This window comes from Mustela nivalis (assembly GCF_964662115.1).
Source record: "Mustela nivalis genome assembly, chromosome: 15".
NCBI lineage: Eukaryota > Metazoa > Chordata > Mammalia > Carnivora > Mustelidae > Mustela > Mustela nivalis.
The window spans coordinates 13,430,604-13,452,813 of NC_139034.1; the positions used below are offsets into that span (position 1 = coordinate 13,430,604).

The 22,210-nt window shown below is 39.9% G+C and overlaps 1 long non-coding RNA gene and 1 pseudogene across 2 annotated transcripts in view; one reads left to right on the plus strand and one right to left on the minus strand.

Annotated features, from left to right (window-relative positions):
- The window catches only part of LOC309848787, a 230,280-nt gene that overhangs the window by 195,304 nt on the left and 12,766 nt on the right, over window positions 1-22,210 (minus strand). The window lies entirely within an intron of this gene.
- On the plus strand, window positions 812-2,862 carry LOC309848760 (rhomboid-related protein 2 pseudogene; annotated as a pseudogene). The gene has a single exon. The product of its transcript is annotated as a rhomboid-related protein 2 pseudogene (transcript).

Sequence of the window (22,210 nt, forward strand, 5' to 3'; positions counted from 1 at the left end):
GCTTTAACCCACTGAGCCACCCAGGCACCCTAAATCTATCTTTTTTAATTGAATATTGAAGATGTCAGAGTTTCTGTTACAGTAACTAATGTTACCTTACTTAACCCTTAAGGAGATTCGATTAAAGCATAAAACCACTTATCCAATTTTTATTTCTTCCCAAACTGAAAAATTCAATAGGCAAATTGAATGACAGAATTGCCACTCTTGAGATTAAAAACTGTGGTTTTAAAGACCATTTGGAAGAAACAATTTCAAAACCTAGGACAAAAATCAAAGAGAAGGGCTATCTAAATGAAAATAAAAGATACTTGTAAGATTGATCCTAGAAACCCACTATGCAAGTAATATGAATGCCAAAAGGAAAATGTATAAGAGGTGAAGGAAGGGGCAAGGAAATTTTGTTATTTGCAGACTTATTTATGCAGGTTTAGGAGAGGTGATATAAAGGCACACATCTAGGCATGTCCTGATAAAATTTGAAAATTCCAAGGTTAAAGATAAATGTGCACACTTCTAGACCAAAAGAACAAGTTATTTACAGAAGAAGAAAAACTAACAGGCACTAAGTTCTCACATGCAGCAGCAGAAGTTGGTGGGATATTTTGGATATTTACTAATTACTGAGAAAAAAGGACTAGGAGCCAAGAATGTGTAACATGTAAAGACATTATCCACTCGCTGGTGTGGAAGAAAGGTATTTGCTGGGATGCAAGGATTGAGAGATCTTCATTCACATTACCCATATAAGGAAAAGTTTCCAGAAAAAAAAAACTTTGTCAAGGAAGAGAAGAAAAAGTGAAAAAGAAGGAGAAGTAAACAAAAATTGCTAAAAAAGAAGAAGAAGAAGAAAGAAAGAAACAGAAAGGGAGTCAATGGTAGGCATAGCACTTTGCTGTGTATATGGTTAACTGAAATGGATGATGATTGACTGGGAATGTCTGAACACGAAGGATCCTTGAAATATGAGACATACTGTAAGAGAAAGTCTAATATTAGTCTGGAGCTAAAGGTTCCTCTCAGCAATATGCAGGCATGGGGAGTTGGATGGGCATATGTAAAAAAAAGTAATAACCTAGAGAGTTTGGGGAGGGACGGAGGGACCACTGGCAGGTCGGGAATGTCAGGGCCACAGAGGCAGCCCCTCGGCCCAGGCATCCTGGAAGGCGATGGGCAGCCTGTCCTGCCTGGGACGACATGGGCCTCCCGAGGAATGTTTCCAAGGTGGTGAACTGTGCTCAGGAATTCAGGTGTGGGAGCAGAAGATAAACAGGAGTGGGAGGGCCAGGGAATGCCACAGCCTGAAAGCACACCTGTGAGCCCTGAAGATGTCAGAGATGCTTAATCAAGGAGGTGCTCCTGGTTTCCGAAGAACAGGGCCCACAGACAGGGCTTGAAGTCAGAGTGTGACCATTGCTGAGAAGAGAGGTAAAACCAACATGCTGCAGGTGCGACCAGCATTTTCATCTGTTGCTAGCTGCTGAAGTGGCTGAACTACATGTCTGATCCCTTTGCTGTATGTGCCGAGGAAGAAAACAGACCCGTGGTGGAGGGAGGACCCAGGACAATGGCTGCTGACCATGATTTGGAGATGGAGGATATGAATCTGAATATGGATAGAGACATGGAAGGAGAGCTGGAAGAAGAGAAGGAAATGAGAGAGGATGGTGGACGTGAAGATCCCTTCAAGAGTAAAAAGGTCCATAGGGTTGTCTCGAAATGGATGCTTCCTGAAAAGGTCCGAAGAACATACTTGGAGAGAGCTAACTGCCTCCCACCCCCTGTGTTTATCAGCCTTGCTGAGCTGGCGGTGTTTATTTACTATGCCGTGTGGAAGCCTCAGAAACAGTGAATCACCCTGGACACAGGCATCCTGGAGAGTCCCTTCACCTACAATCCCGAGAAGCGGGAGCAAGCCTGGAGGTTTGTCTCCTATATGCTGGTCCACGCTGGAGTTCAGCACATCGTGGGGAATCTCGTTATGCAGCTCGCTTTGGGTATTCCCTTGGAAATGGTCCACAAAGGCCTGCGAGTAGGGCTGGTGTACCTGATAGGAGTGATTGCAGGGTCCCTTGCCAGCTCCATTTTTGACCCACTCAAATATCTTGTGGGTGCTTCAGGAGGAGTCTATGCTCTGATGGGAGGCTATTTTATGAATGTTCTGGTGAATTTTCGAGAAATGATTCCTGCCTTCGGAATTGTCAGACTACTGATCATCATCCTTATAATTGGGTCAGATATGGGATTTGCTCTCTACAGAAGGTTCTTTGTCCCTGCGGACGGGTCACAGGTGTCTTTTGCAGCCCATGTTGCAGGTGGATTCGCTGGAATGTCCATAGGTTACACTGTGTTTAGCTGCTTTGATAAGGCTCTGCTGAAGGACCCAAGGCTCTGGATAGCAATTGCAGCTTATTTCGCTTGTGTCTTATTTGCCGTGTTTTTCAACATTTTCCTATCCCCAGCAAACTGAACTGCCTCATGATATATAAACCAAGGAATTCAAAGAGCCATCTGGAAAAAAACTGAAGTCTATGAAGAGACCAAGAAGTCCTTGCAAATACTAACAATTTTTTTTAAAGAGGTCAGAACACCACCGATGTCCTCAGTTGCAAAGACTATTTACAAAAGGGGTTAGGGTTTAGGGAAGGGGCTTCTGAATGCAGAGGAGGAAAAAGGAAGAGAGAAAAGGGAAGGGATAGAAAAAGCAGGGATTGGCTCTTCCCAGACTCATGGTGTGCATCATATGTATCTAAATGAGACTTGCTCTCCTTAGAGGGTATGTTGTAGAGACTGTTTGATAGAATTCACAAATACTGTACTGTGCTGATAATAAAAACTTTTCATACCTGTAAAAAAAAAAAAGTAATAACCTAGAAATTTGATTTTGGGGAGGATGAGGAAACATGAGGGAAGAGCAAGTGGCTGGCCTATCATCTCAGATAAGAGAATAGCAGTATGTGTTCAAGGATGATACAGTAAAATTTCCAGATTAACAGAAGGAAGGGAAGAGAATAAAAGCTAACTGAATCCATCAGCAAAGTACAAAGCAAATAAAAAGGAAAAGTAAAGTAGAAGGCAAGGTAAAAGACGGGGATGGTCAGTTGGAGAAGGAAGAAAACACATGACACGTTGTTTACCAAAAAAATGCTTTATAAAAAGGTAAAGGGAAGGCTGAAAAGTTTAAAAATGGGCAAAAATATAAACAAATGTAAACTTCTCCAAGGCAAAAGAGCACAAAATGGTGATGAAAGAAATCAAAGACCTATATAAATGGAGACATATTGTTTTCATGGATTAGAAGAGTCAAGGTGATAAAGACATTGATTTTCCCCAGACTAATCTACAGATTTAATATAATTCTTATCAAAATGTCAGCAATAGGGGCGCCTGGGTGGCTCAGTGGGTTAAAGCCTCTGCTTTCGGCTCAGGTCATGATCCCAGGGTCCTGGGATCGAGCCCCGCGTCGGGCTCTCTGCTCCATGGGGAGCCTGCTTCCTCCTCTCTCTCTGTCTGCCTACTTGTGATCTCTGTCTGTCAAATAAATAAATAAATCTTTAAAAAAAAAAAAAAAAAAAAAAAAAAAAAATGTCAGCAATATTTATGTACAATTCTTAACAAAATGTCAGCAAGCTCATTCTAACATTTATATGGAAAGGGAAGAGAACTAAAATAGCTAAACAAGGGGCGCCTGGGTGGCTCAGTGGGTTAAGCCGCTGCCTTCAGCTCAGGTCATGATCTCGGGATCCTGGGATCGAGTCCCGCATCGGGCTCTGTGCTCAGCGGGGAGCCTGCTTCTCTCTCTCTCTCTCTCTCTCTCTGCCTGCCTCTCCATCTACTTATGATCTCTGTCAAATAAATAAATAAAATCTTTAAAAAATAAATAAATAAAATAAAATAGCTAAACAATTTTGAAAATGAAGAATTAAATGTTATCATTTTTTATAAGAATTGCTCATTTATTTTGTTTCTTAAATTCCACATATGAGTGTAATCATATGCTATTTATCTTTCTCTGGCCAATTTTGCTTAGCATAATACTCTCTAGTTCCATCCTTGTCATTGCAAATGGCAAGATTTCATTCTTTTTTATGGCCACATAATATTCCACCCCCGTGTGTGTGTGTGTGTGTGTGTGTGTGTGTGTGTGTGTGTGTGTGTACTGCCTCTTTATCCATTCATCAGTCAAAGGACACTTGGGCTAATGTTTTGTTTTTCCATACAACTTTGGCCTCCTTACTTATTTTTAAGTATTTTATTCTTTGGTGCTACTGTAAATGGAATTGTTTTACTGACTTCATTTTTGAATTGTTTATTACTAGTGCCTAAAAATGAGACCAATTTTTCTGTGTTGATTTTGTATCCTGCAACTTTGCTGAAATTATTAGCCCTTACTAATAGACTCTCCAGTGGTTTTTTGTAGTTTTAGCAGACTCTCTAGTAGTTTCTACACATAATATTGTATCACCTATGAAAAGAAATAATCTTACTTCTTCCTTTCCGATTTGGATAGCTTTTATTTCCTTTTCTTGCCTAATTTCTTCTGACAGAACTTCGGATTCTATGCCTAATAGAAGTGGTAAAAGCAGGCATCCTTGTCTTGTTCCTGATCTTAGAGGAGAAGTGTTCAGTTTTTCACCATGGAGTATAATGCTATCTGTGGGTTTCTTATACATAGCCTTTATTATGTTAGTAAACTTCCTTCTATTTCAACTTCACTAAGTGTTTTATCTTGAAAGGTGCTTAATTTTGTCAAGTTCTTTTTCTGCTCTATTAAAATGATCATGTGGGTTTTTTTCCTTCAATTAATATAGTTTATCACATTGATACTTTTTTTTTTTTTTTAAGTAGGCTCCACACACAGCATGGAGTCTAACATGGGGCTTGAATTTACTACCCTGAGATCAAGACCTGTGCTGAAAACAACCACCCAGTCAACCCACATTGATTGATTCTTATATGTTGAGGCATCTTTTGCACTCCAAATAAATCCCACTTGGTCATGGTGCATAATTCTTTTAGTCTGTTGCTGAATTTGGTTTGCTAATATTCTTTGAGGATTTTTGTATCAATATTCATAAGGGTTATTAGTCTGCAGTTTTCTTTTCTTGTAGTATCTTTGTCTAGCTTTTAGTATCAGGGTAATGCTGGCCTCATCAAATGAGTTGGCATGCCTTAAAAAGAATGTAAATATATGTAAAATCAATCTCTCCTCAAAATGCCAGTGCAGCTCTTTCTGCTTATGGGTTCTGCCCCTGTGCTTTAAAAAACTATAAGAACTATATATTAAGTGTCTGGTAGAATTTACCAATGAGGCCATCTGGTCCATGACTTTTTTTGGTGGGAAGCTTTTGGTTACTGATTCAAGTTCTGACTAGTTAGATAGTTAGGTCTATCCAGATTTTCTGTTTCTTCCTGATCCAGTCTTGGTAGAGTGTATTTCTAGGAATTTGTCCATTTCACTTAGGTCATCCAGTTTGTTGCTTATAAATGGTTTCTAACACTAAGGGTACAGTTGAAAAACATACACATGTTCAAAAATCCTAGAAGTGAATTTATCAATAAATAAGTATTTATCAAGAATCCATTATGTCCAAGGCACCATGAAACAGAAAAATTTGGTTTTTTCTCTCGTTTTCATCAAAATGAAATTTTAGAGTTTTTCTCTCATTTTCATCAAAAACAAAATTTTATAGAGATCATCTGCAATAACCACAAACATTAATAAAGTAACTAGAAATAAATATAACTACAGATGTGCGACAAGGGATGGTGCAGCAGCCCAAAGCTGCCTACAGTGAGAACCTTGGGCTTAAAGGGAACCCAAGGTCAGTTACTACAAGAGAGAGCCACCTCCAGGAACTGGACCTATGTGGAGGGATGCAGCCAACCTACCCGGACAAAGCAAGGAGGAACAAGTACCCCCATCTCAATCTCTCAATCTCTGATCTTTTTTTATTAACCCTTTCACATGTATGTTTGTATGTATGTAGATTTACATATAGTTCTAAGAGATTATACAGAGAGGTCCTGTGTGTGTTTTATCCACTTTCCCCACTGGTAACATCCTGCAAAACTATAGTATAATATCTCAACCAGAATCAGGTCATGATCTTCGGGTCCTGGGATCAAGCCCTGCATCGTGCTCCCTGCTCAGTGGGAGGCTGGCTTCTCCCTCTCCCACTCCCCCTGCTTGTGTTCCCTCTCTCACTGTCTCTCTCTGAGTGCCAAATAAATTTTTAAAATCTTTTAAAAAAAATTCCATTGATAAAATGCACTGAGCATGTTCAGATTCTCCCAGTTTTACTTATACTTATTTGTAGTGTGTGTGTGTGTGTGTGTGTGGTACATCTAGTATATTCTAATTTTGTCACATGGGTTTGTGTATCTACCACCACAGTCAAGATACAGAACAGTTTCAACACCAGGGTGATTCCTCCTGCTTCTTTTCATAACCACACCCATATACCCCCTACCCTTTTCCCCTTCCCTAACCCTGGCAACCAGAGAGTTTTTCTCATTTTTATAATTTAATTTCAAAAATATTATATAAATGAAATCATATATTATGTAACCCTTTTTTGGTGTTTTTCCACTCAGTATATTTCCTCCAATATTCATTCAAGTTAATTCCTTTATTGTTGAGCAGTATTCCATGGTATGGAGGCACTACAGTGGATTTAACCTTTCACTTGTGGGCAGACATTTGTATTGTTTCCAGCTTGGGAGCTATTACAAATAAACTGCCATGCACACTCAGGTGCAGGTTTTTGTGTGAATATTAGCTTCTATTTCTCTGAGATAAATGTCCAAGAGAGGAATTGCTGGGTCATGTGACAACTGCACATTTAGTTTTTTAAGAAACTGTCAAATTGTTTTCCAGAGTAGCCGTACCCTCTTATATTCCCACCAGTAATATATGAGACCCAATTTCTCCACATCCTCACAAGGATGTGGTGTTAGTAATTTTTTTTTTTTATTATACCCATTCTATTAAGTATGTTAGTGTAGTAGTCTGGGTTCTCCATAGGAACAGAATTTTATACACATAACATTCTTGGTTCTGTATTATGTATGTATTTTGCGGAAACTTGCTGAAATAGTTATTAAAAGTAGAATTCACACACATACGATTGAGATTCATTATAAGTATGGAGGCTGAGAACGTCTAAGATCTGCAATCGGAAGCTGGAGACTCAGGAGAGCTGACGGTATAGTTCCAGTCTGATACCTAACGCTTGAGAACCAGAAGAGTCAATGGTATTAATTTCCAGCCCGAGTCCAAGTTCACAGGCAGGAGGAGACTGATATCCTAGCTCAAAGTCAGTCAGGCAGGGAGAATTCTCCCTTACTCAGCTTTTTCAGGCATTCAGTGGATTGTTTGAGGCCCATCACACTGGAGAAGAAAATCTGCTTTACTAGGTCTACCCCTTCAAATGTTACTCGCATCCTGAAATACCCTATGAAAACACTCAGAATAATTCAACCAACTACCCAGGCACCCCATGGCCTAGTCCAGTTCACACATAAAATTATAGTAGGATATCACACATTTTGGTTTTAATCTGCATTTCCCTAACTGCTAATGATGAAGAATACCTTTCCGTGTACTTACTTGCCATCTGTCTGACTTCTTCAGAGAAATATCTGTGTTTTTTTTAAACTGTTGAGTCTTGAGAGTTCCTTATGTATTCTAGATACTAGTCTTTTGTTAAATATGTGGCTTATAAGTCTAGCTTGTCTTTTCGTCCTCTTGTCTTTCATGGAACAAAAGTTTTTCATCTGGACTAGTTCCATTTTCTCAATTTTTCCTTTTAGGGATTGTACTTCTGGTGTTAAGTCTAAGAACTCTTTGCCCAACCCTACTTTTGAAAGATTTTCTTCCAAAAGTTTTATCATTTTACATTTAAAATGATGGTTCATTTTGAGTTAGTTTTTATCTAAGGTATAAAATTTAGATCCTTTTTTTAAAAGATTTTATTTATTTATTTGACAGTAAGACAGAAAGCACAAACAGAGGGAGCAGCAGGTAGAGGGAGAAGCAACCTCCACACTGAGCAGTGATCCAGAGGCAGGACTCAATCCCAGGACTTGAGGATCATGACCTGAGCAGAAGGCAGACACTTAAAAGGCCTGAGCCACCCAGGTGACCCAAAATTTAGATCTTTTTAAAACCTTACCAGTATATAATTTCTCTGCCACCATTTGTTGAAAAGACCATCCTTTCTCCTTGAATTCATTTTTTATCTTTGTCAAAAATCAGTTGAGCAGGGTCACCTGGGTAGCTCAGTCATTAAGTGTCTGCCTTCAGCTCAGGTCATGATCCAGGGTCCTGGGATTAAGTCCCACATCGGACTCAGCAGGAAGCCTAATTCTCCCTATCCCAATCCCCCTGCTTGTATTCCTTCTCTCTTCCCTCCCTCTCTTTCTCTCTCTCTCTGTCAAATAAATAAATAAATAAAATCTGTTTTAAAAAATCAATTGGACATCTTCATATGGGTCCATTTCTGGATTCTCTACTCTGTTGCACTGATCTAGGAGTCTATCCTTTCCCCAATACTGCATACTCTTGATTACTGTAGATTCATATTACATATTCAAATTAGGCAGACTGATTCCTAACACTTTATTCTTCTTCTCTAAGATTGTTTTAGCTATCTCAGTCCTTTGTCTTTCCATATAAATTTTAGAGTAAGCTTGTCTATACCTACCAAAAATTTCTTGCTGGGATTTTTTATAGCAACTGCATTAAACCTACACGTCAATTTGGTGGAGAAATCACATCTTTGCTATGTTGAATCTTCAAATCCATGAGCATAGTATGTCTCTCCACTTATTTTGGTCTTGTTTGATTTCTCTTATGATTTCCTGCTTTCAATTTCACCGTTTTCTGTTCTTAATTTTAATTATTTCCTTCTTTCTACTCATTTTGAGTTTATTTTTATCTTTTTCTAGTTTCTTGGGGTAGGAACCTAGATTATTGACTTGAGAACTTTCCTCTTTTTTTTTTTTTAAGATTTATTTATTTATTTGACTGAAATCACAAGTAGGCAGAAAGGCAGGCAGAGAGAGAGGAGGAAGCAGGCTCCCCGCCGAACAGAGAGCCTGATGCAGGGCTCAGTCCCAGGACCCGGAGATCATGACCTGAGCTGAAGGCAGAGGCTTTAAACCACTGAGCCACTCAGGTGCCCAAGAACTTTTCTCTTTTCTAATGAAAGAATTTAGTGCTATAAATTTCCCTCTTGGCATTGCTCTAGGTGTGTAGTACATATTTTGCTATGTTGTATTTTCATTCTCATTCAGTTCTTTAAATTTTAAATTTCTTAAATTTCCCTTGAGATTTCCTCTTTGATTCATGGATTATTTCAAAGTGTGATGTTCAACTTTCAGTTCTTTGAGATTTTCCTGTTGCTTTTCTGTTGTTATTGGTTTCTAGTTTGTTTCCCTTATACCTAACTGATTTTTGACAAAGATACAAAAGCAATTTAATGAAAAAAATGATGGTCTTTTCAACAAATGTTGATGGAGCAACTTCACATCCATGAGTTTAAAAAAACAATAATAATAACTTGACCTAATTCCATACCTTGTGTAAAAGTTAACCCAAAATGGGGGCACCTGCATGGCATAGTCAGCTGGGCCCCCAACTCTTGGTTTCAGATCAGGTCTGATCTTGGGGTCAGGGACTCAAGCCCCACATAGAGCTCCTCGCTCAACTCCAAGTGTGCTTGAGTTTCTCTTTCCCACTCCTTCTGCCCCACATATGCACACTCTCTCTCTCTAAAATAAAAAAGTCTTTAAAAGAAATTAACTCAGGCGCTTGGGTGGCTCAGTGGGTTAAGCCTCTCAGGTTATGATCTCAGGGCCCTGGGATCGAGTTCTGCATCAGGCTCTCTGCTCGGCAGGGAGCCTGCTTCCTCCTCTCTCTCTCTCTGCCTGCCTTTCTGCCTACTTGTGATCTCTCTCGGTCAAATAAATAAATAAAATCTTTTTTAAAAAATTAAAAAAATAAAAGAAATTAACTCAAGGGGAGCCTGGGTGATCAGCTGGATAAGCAGCTGCCTCTAGCTCCAGTCGTGATCCCAGGGTCCTGGGATCTAGGCCCTCATCAGGTTCCCCACTCAGCAGAGAGCCTGCTTCTCCCTCTCTCTCTCTGCCTGCCACTCTACCTACTTGTACTCACTTTCTCTCTGTCAAATAAATAAATAAAATCTTTTTTTTAATAAACAAAATCTTAAAAAAAAAAAGGAAATTAACTCAAAATGAACCATGATCTCAAATGTACAACTAGAAAACTTTCAGAAAACATACTCTGGAAACATTCTGCATGATTTAAATTCTATTCAGTTTGTGAAGGTTTAATGGACCAGAATATGGTCTACCTTGGTGAATGTCCCAGAGTATTTGGGGGGAAAATTATATATTCTACTGTCATTGGTCAGTGTTTCATATATGTTGATTAGATCTTATTGGTTGTATCATTCATATCTTATCTTTTATATTTTGCTGATTTTCCATATAATCAGTTTTAACAGTTGCTGAAAGTAGGATGTTGAAATCCTCAATTATAATTATGGAGTGGTCTATTACTGTGTTCAGTTCTCAAGTTTTTGCTTCATGTATTTTGAGGTTCTTTTGTTTGCTAAATGGATGTTTAATACTGTTTTATCTTCCTGGCGGATTGATCCTTCTTATCATTATGTTTCTTATATTTCTCTTTATCCTGACTAACCTTCTTCAATGTGAATTCTCTTTTACCTGATATTGATAGGGCTATTCCTTATTTTAATCAATATGTGCACAGTATGTCTTCTTTTATCCTTTACTTTTTTAAAAAAACTTGATTTTTTTTAAAGATTTTATTTTTTTTATTTGAGAGAGACAGAGTAAGAGAGAGAGAGAGAGAGAGAGAACACAAGCAGGGGGAGCAGCAGAGGGAGAGGGAGAAGCAGGCTCCCTACTGAGCAGGGAGCTCGACATGGGCTCTATCCCAGGACCCTGAGCTCATGAGCCAAAGGCAGACGCTTGAGTGGTCCACCCAGGAATCCCTATCCTTTACTTTTGACCCACCTATGTTGCTAAATTTGAACTGATTTTCTAGTTACCACCACCTAGCTTAGTAATTTTTTATTCACTCTGCCAGTCTGTACCTTTTATTAGTGTATTTAATGATTTACACTTAAGGTAATTACTCATATGTTAATACTTAAGTCTGCCCTTTTATTTATTTTCTATTTGTTTTCTCTGCTTCTCTTTCATTGCCTTCCTATGGGCTACTTAAACATTTTTAGAACTCCACTTGGACTTATTTATAGAGTTTTTGGGTGCACCTCCTTGTATAGTTTCCTTAGTGATTGCTCTGCATGTTACGATACATCAGTGTGACTTAGCAGTCTACTGGAATCAATGTTTTAACACTTTGTATGAGGTGAGGAATCTACTCTTCCATTTAAGTCCTTACTTCCCCTACTTTGAAATATCATTGTCTTGAATACCAGCTATTATTATATTTTTGTTTCAATCATCAAATATGATATTAAAAACTTGTAAAGGGTACCTGGGTGTCTCAGTTGGTTAAGTGACCGACTCTTGGTTTCAGCTCAGGTCATAATCTTGGGGTTATGGGACCAAGCCCTGAGTTGGGCTTGGCAATTAGTGTGGAGTCTGCTTGGGAGTCTATCTCCCTCTCCCTCTGCCCCTCCCCCTTGACTCTCTCTCTAAAATAAATAAATAAATCTTTTTTTTTTTTTTAAATTCAAAAGAAGAATAGTCAATTGTAGGTGCCATATTTCTGCTCTTTCTATTGTTCTCCCTACCTAATGCTCCAAGTTTCCTTTTTTTTTTTTAATGATTTTCTTTCTGGTTAAAGAAATTTCCTGTAGCAATTTTTTTAGGATAGGTCTGCTAGCAACAAGTTCTTTTCATTTTCCTTTATTTTCAGATGTCTTTATTTCCTCTTCATCGCTGCAAGATAGTTTCACCAGCTGTAGTATTCGCAATTAATGGTTCTCTGTTTTTAGCACCTGAAAAATGTGCCACTTCTTTTCTGTCCTCTTTGGTTTCAGATGAGAACTCCTTTGTCATTCTGGTGTTTTCCTATAGATGCTATATCTTTTCTCTCTAGCCGCTTTCAAGATATTTATTTTAGTTTTCAGAAGTTTGTTTATGATATATCTTGGCGTGGAATTCTTTAGGTTTATACTATTTGGGGTTCACTTAGCTTCTTGAATCTGCAGGTTTATGTCTTTCACCAAATTTGGGATGTTTTCAGCCATTATTTCTACAAATATTCTTTCAGCCCCACTCTTCAACTCCTTTCTTTCTAGGATTCCAATGATGCAAATGTTGGATCTTTATTATTGTCTGACAGGTCCCTGAAGATCTGTCCTCTTTTTTTTTTTTTTAGTGTATTCTGTTTTTTTCAGTTGTATAAATTCTACTGCTCTGTCCTGACAATGACTGATTATATCATCTGTCCTCTCCATTCTAGTATTCAGCTAAACCAGTAAGAGTTTTTAAAAATTACTTTGTTTTTAAGCTTTATAACTTCCATTTTGGTCTTTTTTTTAATTACTTCTTTGCTGAGATCTTTTATTTTTTTTTTCATTTGTTTCAAGAGAATCTATAATTCCTCACTGAGTATTTTTATAATGGCTGCTTCAAATTACTTGCCAGATAATTCTATTCTGATTCATCATAATGCTAGTGCCAGTCAACTGTCTTTTCTCATTTGAGTTGTGATTTTCCCGGTTCTTCGTATGATCGGTATTTATTTTATCTTTGACATTTGATTATTATGTTAGAAGTTTCTTGGATCTGTTAAGTTTTGTTTTAGCAAGCAGTTACTCTGCTTAGATTTAGCACAAAGATTCTGCTCTAATATTGTAGGATCTGGTTCTAAATGATAAATTAAATTTAAGAGCCCTTGCAGCTCACCTGGGAGCACCTGGGTTGTTCAGTGAATTAAGCCTCTGCCTTTGGCTCAGGTCATGATCTCAGGATCCTGGGACCGAGTCCCACATCAGGCTCTCTGCTCAGTAGGGAGCCTGCTTCCCCCTCTCTCTCTGCCTGCTTCTCTGCTTACTTGTGATCTCTCCCTCTGTCAAATAAATAAATAAAATCTTAAAAAAAAAAAAAAAAAAAAAGAATATCATCTGAAGAAGAAAAGTAACCACAGAGGGAACGATAGAGATGCAAGAAAGTGAGACTAGAAATAAATAAAAATATGTTAGTATATTCAATTAAACATTTATTAACTGCCAAGAGACCTAATTCTGGGATTTTAAAAAGATGATACTGGGGTGCCTGGGTCGCTCAGTCATTAAGTGTCTGCCTTCAGCTCGGGTCATGGTCCCAGGGTCCTGGGATTGAGTCTAGCATCAGGCTCCCTGCTCCATGGGAAGCCTGCTTCTCCCTCTCCCACTCCCCCTGCTTGTGTTCCCTCTCTCACCGAGTCTCTCTCTGTCGAGTAAATAAATAAAATCTTTTTCAAAAAAAGATGATACTGAACCTTTGATAAAAATAACAAGGAATACAATGGGTGGTTCAATAAGTAAAGTGTAATGCTGTCCCTGTCTTGTTCTGAGGAAGAGGGCCGTCTTAGATAATTTTGGACTGTTAGCAAATTCATACTGGATTTTTAAAAATTTAACACAATTACTACACGAACAGCAATTCAGCCTCTAGTTTCTTTGTAGTCATGTATGTAAGGGAAATAGGAAATACAGCAATTTTTATCCATTTTAAAGTCGGCAGGAAGAAGAGGGAAAAGAAAGCAAAAAAGATGGTAAAGGTAAAACACCTATTTTATGTCTTACAGACTATTCTAAGCCACACAGAGCATGCAGAAGATGTGAATAAATCACTGGATTCAGTAAAATGCAAATGTTTCCATGAACTGAAGGTGTATCATGGATAGCCTGCTTTGTGCTCCAGTGCTTCAAAAAGAGCAAGGCAGCTTTGCTTTCTCATGAAAATTGATAATTAACCAGCTCTGTGAAGAATATTGATGTGGGTGAGGGGTGGGGGGCAAAAATCAATCCCTGGAAAAACCATTTCCTGCTTTTCTTTCCTCTTTCCCCAGCCTATCCCTCACCCACCTCAAACTCTGGACCTGCAAACCCCAACTCATTCCTTCACTTCTTTTTCCTTCCTTTTAGGCCTCTAAGCCTAGTACTTATTCTATTTCAGAAAAAAAAAAAATGTGTGTGAAAAGTGGGAATAAGAAGATCTCCATTTTTAAGAGAATTTTCCAAAACAATAAAACAATCAATAGCAGTGGCTGTCTAAGTCGTCTTTAAATTCCCAGTCCTTGGCACAATCCTGACTGACACAGAGAAGTTACGGATATAAGAAAGAAGGAAGGACGGAGAGTGGGAAGGTGGAAGGGAGGAAGAGAAGTGGGATCGAACATTTCTTTTATACCTGCTACATGATAAGCATTGAGGAAGAATTGCAAAGACATGGTGTTAACGTCATGGCGTCCATATCTGATAGAGCTGAAGGGACTCAGCTGCAATCAGAGGAATCTAAGAGATCTCTTGGACAAGACAGAAACACTGAGTCCTCAGAGCCGTGCTCTTTCTGCTGCTCAGTACCTCACAACCCTCACCAGTGGGAAGCGCTGTAGAGTGTAGCTGCCTCATCCTGTGTCTTAGTCCAACTGGACTTCTCTAACAGCATGCCACAGCCTGGGGTGGGGGTGGGGGCGGGTGTCTTATAAACTATGGAAATCTGTTTTTCACAGTTCTGGAGGCTGGGAAGTCCAAGATCTAGCATCACAGGAGGTTCAGTGTCTGGTGAGAGCCCACTTACTGGTTCACAGATGGCCATCCTCTCACCGCGTCCTCCTCACAGGGTGGAGGGGAACACAAGCTCTCTGGGGTCTCTTTCATTAGGATACTAATCCCTCTCTCCTGAGGGCTCCACCCTCTCCGCCTAAGCACCTCCCAAGACTCCACCTCCAAAAACCCTCACATGGGGTTAGGACATTGGGGAGGACACAAACCTTCAGTCTCTAGCACCCTGCACTGTCCTCTCTCTCCACACGGAGGTACACTGTGCAGTTAAAATCCTGTGGCTGAATAGTCGGTGTTGGCAGAATTCTGGAATTGCTATTCCTTCTCGTCCCTGCAGAGTGAGAGACAGCTATGTGCCCCTTGCTTGTCCTGTGTGTTCCCTGCCAAATCTAAGAAGCCCTATCTGTCTCCTGTGTATGTCATTCTAGAACCCAATGCTCAAAGTTCAAGCAGAGTTGCACATGTTTTAATGAAATGAGCAGGATGGTTGGGTCCTAAACAAAGGAATATTTGTTAAGAAATTGACAAAAGACCTAAAACACTCGGCAATTTCAAAGACCACAAAATAAGCTTTAGGAAAAAGAACTTTAAAATCTACTATTCAATGTTAAATATCTGACATACACACCCAGAACAGCAAAACACAATTTCTTGAGATGACTCTATATCCTTAGGAATATCCTTAAAATTTTCTGGGTATCACTTTTTAGCATTTTCAAGTCTAAAGACTAAAGTTCTGGGGCACCTGGGTGGCTCAGTGGGTTAAGCCTCTGCCTTCAGCTCAGGTCATGATTTCAGGGTCCTGGGATCAAGCCCCAAATTGGGCTCTCTGCTCAGCAGGGGGCCTGCTTCCCCCTCTCTCTCTGCCTGCCTCTCTGCCTCCTTGTGATTTCTCTCTCACTCTCTCTGTCAAAAAAATAAATAAAATCATGTAAAAAAAAATAAAAATGAAAGTTCTTTGAATATCTCTTCCAGCTATGAGAAAACCCATTAGCAACTCACAGGTACCCCTGGAGGACATACATGCACCCCGGTAGTGAGGCCACTGTGGCTATGGAAATTAGTGCTGGCCTGCAAGAAGCCCCTGAGCAGCCAGCTTCTGCAATGATCCTAGGAACTTACTCATCCACTAAAGTGAACTGGAATTTTCCAGGCTACAGACATTCAAAAATATCTTACTTCTGGTCTGAATATCTCACCTAGCCATCAGGTGTGTTTACCTCCACATTAGGAGGTATTTTTCCTCATGTCTGGGGCTGAAAGTGAGATAGGGAAGAGTGATAAGTCATCTGATATGGCCGGACACAGGGGCAGAGTATACTCAAAAGTGAACATAAAACAGGAAGAGAGTATGGAAATTATATCAATGTGTCTCCACAAACTAGTCCCCTTTTAATCTTCAACATCACCACACCATGACTTAGTGTTACTATGATTTCACGGTTAGAAAAATGTTTTTTCAAAAAGAGAAAAAAGAAAAAGAAAAATGAGTTTTTTCTCTTTGGATTTCTATAGACTGGGTGGCTCAAAACAATAAAAATTCATTCTCTCACAGTTCAGAAGTGTCAGAAAAGGGTCAGCAGGGTTGAATCCTTCTGGAGGGTCTGAGGGAGAAACTGTCCTCGCTTCTCCTACATTCTAAGAGTAGCAGGTATTCCTTGGCATTCTTTGGCTTGTTGACACATCACTGGCCCAATAAATCTGTTGTAGTCAGCCAACCTGATCTGAAGTTGAAAACAGAGCTTCAGCCTGTGTGTTCTCTTTTTAGTAGATCTTCTGCCTTAGAAACACCTCCTTGGGCAGCAGTCACAACTAATTCCTCATTAAGATCACCAGACACTGGGGCGCCTGGGTGGCTCAGTGGTTTGGGCTGCTGCCTTTGGCTCGGGTCATGATCTCAGGGTCCTGGGATCGAGCCCCGCATCGGGCTCCCTGCTCCGCAGGAAGCCTGCTTCCCTCTCTCTCTCTCTCTGCCTGCCTCTCTGCCTACTTGTGATCTCCATCTTTCAAATAAATAAATAAAATCTTTAAAAAAAAAAAAAAAAAATCACCAGACACTTGAGTTTCAAATATTTTCCTCTGGTTTGGGGAGAGTCTTTCACCAAATGTACAGCTGATGGTTGACCCTCCAAATACCATGTTGCAAACTTTGGCTAGATTATACGCCCAGGATAGTCCACAAGCTTCTACCTATAAATCACTACCTCTTGAAACCACAGCCATGAAGTACGAGGGACAAGTCTGACATGTAGATCTCCTGGTTCTTAGTGCAATGTGCCATTTCAGCTTTTCAGTTTTCACAGGTTTTTCAAGATCAATGCCAGTGGCATATCATATATGCTGGTCTTCTGTGAACTCATCTTAACCACTGGGATTTAGGAAACAGTCAAGTAAGAAATTGTCCGTTCGCCATCCAGGCCTTAAGGACACATCCTGAGATTCGGAGAATGCCAAGAGCACCTACCATGTAGACAAAGTCCTGAGCAAAGAATGAGCAAAGAATTTCCTCTGACCATGACAAAGGAAGTTATTTTTCTCAGATGAGAGGGGTTAAAAGTCTTCTGTGGACATCAACATCTCAGCAGTGAGCATGACCTGAGAAATCTAACAAGAAAGCGGAAAAAGGGCGCCTGGGTGGTTCAGTGGGTTAAGCCGCTGTCTTCGGCTCAGGTCATGATCTCAGAGTCCTGGGATCGAGTCCCGCATCGGGCTGTCTGCTCAGCAGGGAGCCTGCTTCCCTCTCTCTCTCTCTCTGCCTGCCTCTCCATCTACTTGTGATTTCTCTCTGTCAAATAAATGAATAAAATCTTAAAAAAAAAAAAGAAAGCGGAAAAAAATAGTGGCTCTTCCTATTCACTTCTCGTACAATAATAATTACATCGATCACAGGTGCCTGTTCCTTGGTTTTGAATTTTAATCTAATAATATTTTCTGCTTCATTCCAACATATTTTCTATGCTACTTGCCATTTTGTTAGAGCTCAAATGATTAACAGAAGTTTGCCAGCATCAAGCATGGAAGGGTGCTAATAGTAGTTGGAGAGGCAGGATGTGAGGGCAGGTTGCCCCAGGAGATACAAAGAATGACCGTTTAATTGGAGTATTTGGTGCTTGGGAGAGGGAAAGGCATCTTGAAGACAGGATTGGTGCCAAATTTAAGCACTCATTGGACTTTGCTTAGGAGTTGGATTTTACATGCAGTAGAGAACACAGATTTTTAGACTAAGAAAATTATAAAAGAAGCAGGCAACAGGGAACATTGATGGATACTTGTCACAGGAGCCTGGATGAGACCCAGTCTCCACCAAGGCAGTGCCCAAGGACACTAGGGAAAGGCCAATTCAAGAGTTATTTAAGAGGAAGAATGAACAGAAATTGGGAACCTAATGGATGTGTGTATAAAGCAAAAGGCAATGACATTAGACAAATCATGGTACTTGCACTGAAATTAGGTATGTACACTCCTCTACCCAGAACTCTTAAATGACTTTCCTGAATCATGATTGACAATCTGGAACCCTCTGTTTTTGTCACACTTTTCCATACTGAAGCACACGTACTATGTTTTCTACCAAATCACAGTCCCATGAACTTTCCTTTACTGACTTTATGGATTCTTCTTTCTCTTTTATGTCCTCTAAGAGGGGATATCCTCAAAAATTTATCCGTGGCTCTCTTTATAGTCAATCTTTCAATAAGCCAATCAATACGTATGGACCCACATGGCCAGCCCTGTGCTCTCGCTCAGACTGAGGCCTCCAAATGCTTGCAAGCCTCTTAAATTTACATTGTCCAACTTCATCCTGAATTCAGCACATTATTATCTTTCCCTGAAAACCGGCCCCTCTATCAATTCTCTTTTGTCCATAGTAAAACCATGTTTTCAGTCTCCCTAATGGGCAGTCTTAAAGCCACATTAATAATAAAAGAGCACAGATTTTAGAGTCCAATTCTGGGGGAATATAGACTCAAACAGCTGTTAATCATATGACTTTGGTCAAGCTAGTCAACCTTTCTGAACCTCTGCTTCTTCAATAGTAAAATGGGGGCAATAATACTTAACACAGAAAAATGTCATAAAATATAAATGAGATCCTATGGGCAAAGGGCCCAGCCAGGTCCTGGCACAGAGTCAGCATCCAACAAATGTTGGTTCTAATCTCCTATGCCTTCTTCTTTACTTCCTATTCAACAGATCACCAACTTCTACTGTCACAACATATCACCAATTTCTACTTCCACATTCCCATTGTTACATTTAGATTTTCCCCTTTTTCTCCATTTCCACTGCAAGTCTAAACTCCATGTTCCCAGGATGCCTGGGTGGCTCAGTCAGCTACGTGTCCAACTCTTCATTTCAGCTCAGCTCATAATCTCAGGGCTGTGAAATCAAGCCCTGCACTGGGCTCCGTGCTGGCCATGAAGCCTGTTTAAGACTCTTTTTCCCAGAGTGCCTAGGTGGCTCAGTGGGTTAAGCCTCTGCCTTCAGCTCAGGTCATGATCTCCGGGTCCTAGGACTGAGCCCTGCATCAGGCTCTCTGTTCAGCGGGGAACCTGCTTCCTCCTCTCTCTCTCTGTCTGCCTCTCTGCCTACTTGTGATCTCTGTCGGTCAAATAAATAAATAAAATCTTAAAAAAAAAAAAAAGTGAGCTTCCCTCACTAAAAAAATAAAAATATAAAAAATATTTAGCCCATGGGTGGCTCAGTTGTTAAGCATCTGCCTTCAGCTCAGGTCATGACTCCAGGGTCCTGGGATCAAATAAATAAATACAATCTTTAAAAAAAAAAAATACATTTAGCCCATACGTCATGCTGCCATGTTCATATTCCTAAAACATTGCTCTTATCCTGTTTGATATATGTGATATAGAAAGCTGGGTACTTAAATAAATATTTCTAAGACATATATACAGGTATATGTGAAGGTGCTTCTTCACTCATTTGTTTTCCAACTTGTGTGAAACAGAGGTTTTTTGCTGCCTTCCACTTCCTCAGTCTCCTCCTACAAAGATGAACTCAGGGATGAGCAAACAATGAGCATTCAGTCAATGCCATTAGCCCAGTGATGAACAAACCTGTTCCTGCTCAATTTACAGCAACTTCTTTTCTAGAAGAAACAAAGTTCACGGATTCACAAAATTCCAGAAAACAGCAGTAGCAACAGGAAAAACAGAATTATTTTGAAGGAAAGTCTTTGGCCAGGTGAAACCCATGATAGAAAACAACATCTTACTGACAGTAATTATAATGACAATGCGGCGAGAACTTAAGTGATGAAGAACATGCATGGGAACTATAAAATCCTGTGAGGTAACTGCCAGGGGCCAGGGAGGCGGAGCAATGGGGAGCAGGCACTTAATGGGTATAGAGTTTCAGCTCTGCAGGATGAAGAGTTTTAGAGACTGGGTTAACCAACAATGTGAATCTACTTAACAGTATTAAACTATACTCTTAGAAATGTGTAAATGGTCAATTTTATATGTTTTTTAATTATTTTTTTGTTTCTAAAAACAAATGTGAGAAAAATCCTAAAGATCTGAAGGTGTGTGCCTTAGCTAAGGGATTAATAAAACAGGAAGGAAAGCATCCCTAGATTCAGGAATGCGCTCTTGTTATGGTGTTCCCATCAGAGCCTACCTTTGTCTCTGTCACAAAGATCCTACCATGGCATTTAAATTTTCTCTCTAGCTGCTTGACTCCTCCACTAAACTAGAGGTTTCTTTAAAGCAGATACTACCTCTTTACTATGGCATCCCCAATACGTAACACGTAACACGGTGTGTGGCACCAAGTCACATTCCATAAATATTTGTTAAGAATGAATGAATGAGGGGCGCCTGGGTGGCTCAGTGGGTTAAGCCTCTGCCTTCAGCTCAGGTCACGGTCTCAGGGTCCTGGGATCGAGCCCTGCATTGGCTCTCTGCTCAGCGGAGAGCCTGCTTCCCTTCCTCTCTCTCTCTGCCTGCCTCTCTGCCTACTTGTGATCTCTGTCTGTCAAATAAATAAATAAAATCTTAAAAAAAAAAAAACGAATAAATGAATGAATGAACAGCAAGGCACTCTATATATAACTTCTTCTTTTAAAAAAAAAGATTTTATTTATTTAATTGAGTGAGAAGAGACCATTAGAGGGGAGAGATCAGAGGGAGAAGCAGACTCCCCACCTAGCAAGAAGCCCGATGCGGGGACTTGATCCCAGGATTCCAGGATCATGACCTGAGCTGAAGGCAACCACTCCACTGACTGAGCCACTCAGGCGCCCTATATATACCTTCTTTTCAGAGTGCTTCCTGCATATTGTTATCTCATGGGGTACAATTCAATGTGATAATATTATGATTATTCCCATTTTACATAAAAGAAAACAGACACAGAGAGGTTAAGGGCCTTACCCAAGATCACACAACTAATAAGTAGTGATGCTACTTTTGATTCAAATCAAAACAGTCCTGCTCCAGAGCTAAGCTTTTAGCTACTCACCAAGCTGCCATCCAGTAGATGAGGAATCTGAAACACCGGTCGACGGAAAGCCCAAAGTCAGACTGCTAGTAAGTGACGAAGCCAGAACATACCCTATCTGCTTTCGGGAAATAATTAGAAATAGACCACAGGGGAAAGCCTGATTGTCTCTATGTCACTAACAACATCATGACCTTCCAATAAGAGCAGAAAAGCCACATTTTCAGGGCATCTGGAGTTCTTCACTGTGTATGTTTATGTGCTTGCTCCTTTCCTCCAAAAGACCCTAAGGCCTCCAGGGTAGAGATAATGTCTCATTTTGTTATACCCTCAAAGCCTGCCATAGTGTCTGGTACAGAGGAGACATTTAAATAAGAGTTTGTTGAAAGGAGTAAGAGAAGAACAATCTTAAGCCAAGCTACCATACACATATGGCAACAGATCACTGTCACAATTCCATGCATCTGTAAGTCTATGAATTCCTAATGCTCTTAGAAATATAATTTCCAAAAAAATAATTAATTAATTTAATTTTTTAAAAAGAGAAAGACAATTTCACCTCTTCTAAACTCGCCATTCGACCTCATTATGTTTATTATCCCTGTGGAGTAGGTGAGTACGGTCAGATAGTTGAGCAAAGACTATCCAGTCTGTAAGTCCTCTGTACATAGCATGAAAGCCCAATCAAATAAACAAAAAATGATAATTGTGAATATTTACAAAGGAGCCACTTTTGTAAAGTTCCGGACCATCAAACCCAAATCTAGAAGTGGAGGTAAAAATCTTGAGTTGGGCATAGATTGGCTCCAGGTAAACCTTGCCTGGCACAGACAGACAAGGAAGAGCTGGGGAGGCAGAAGGCTATGAATTTCCTAAAATCTGCTGCAGAATTTTGTGTCCTTACACATTTGTGCGTTTTTCTGGGGGAATGATTCATAGCATTCATTACAATCTGA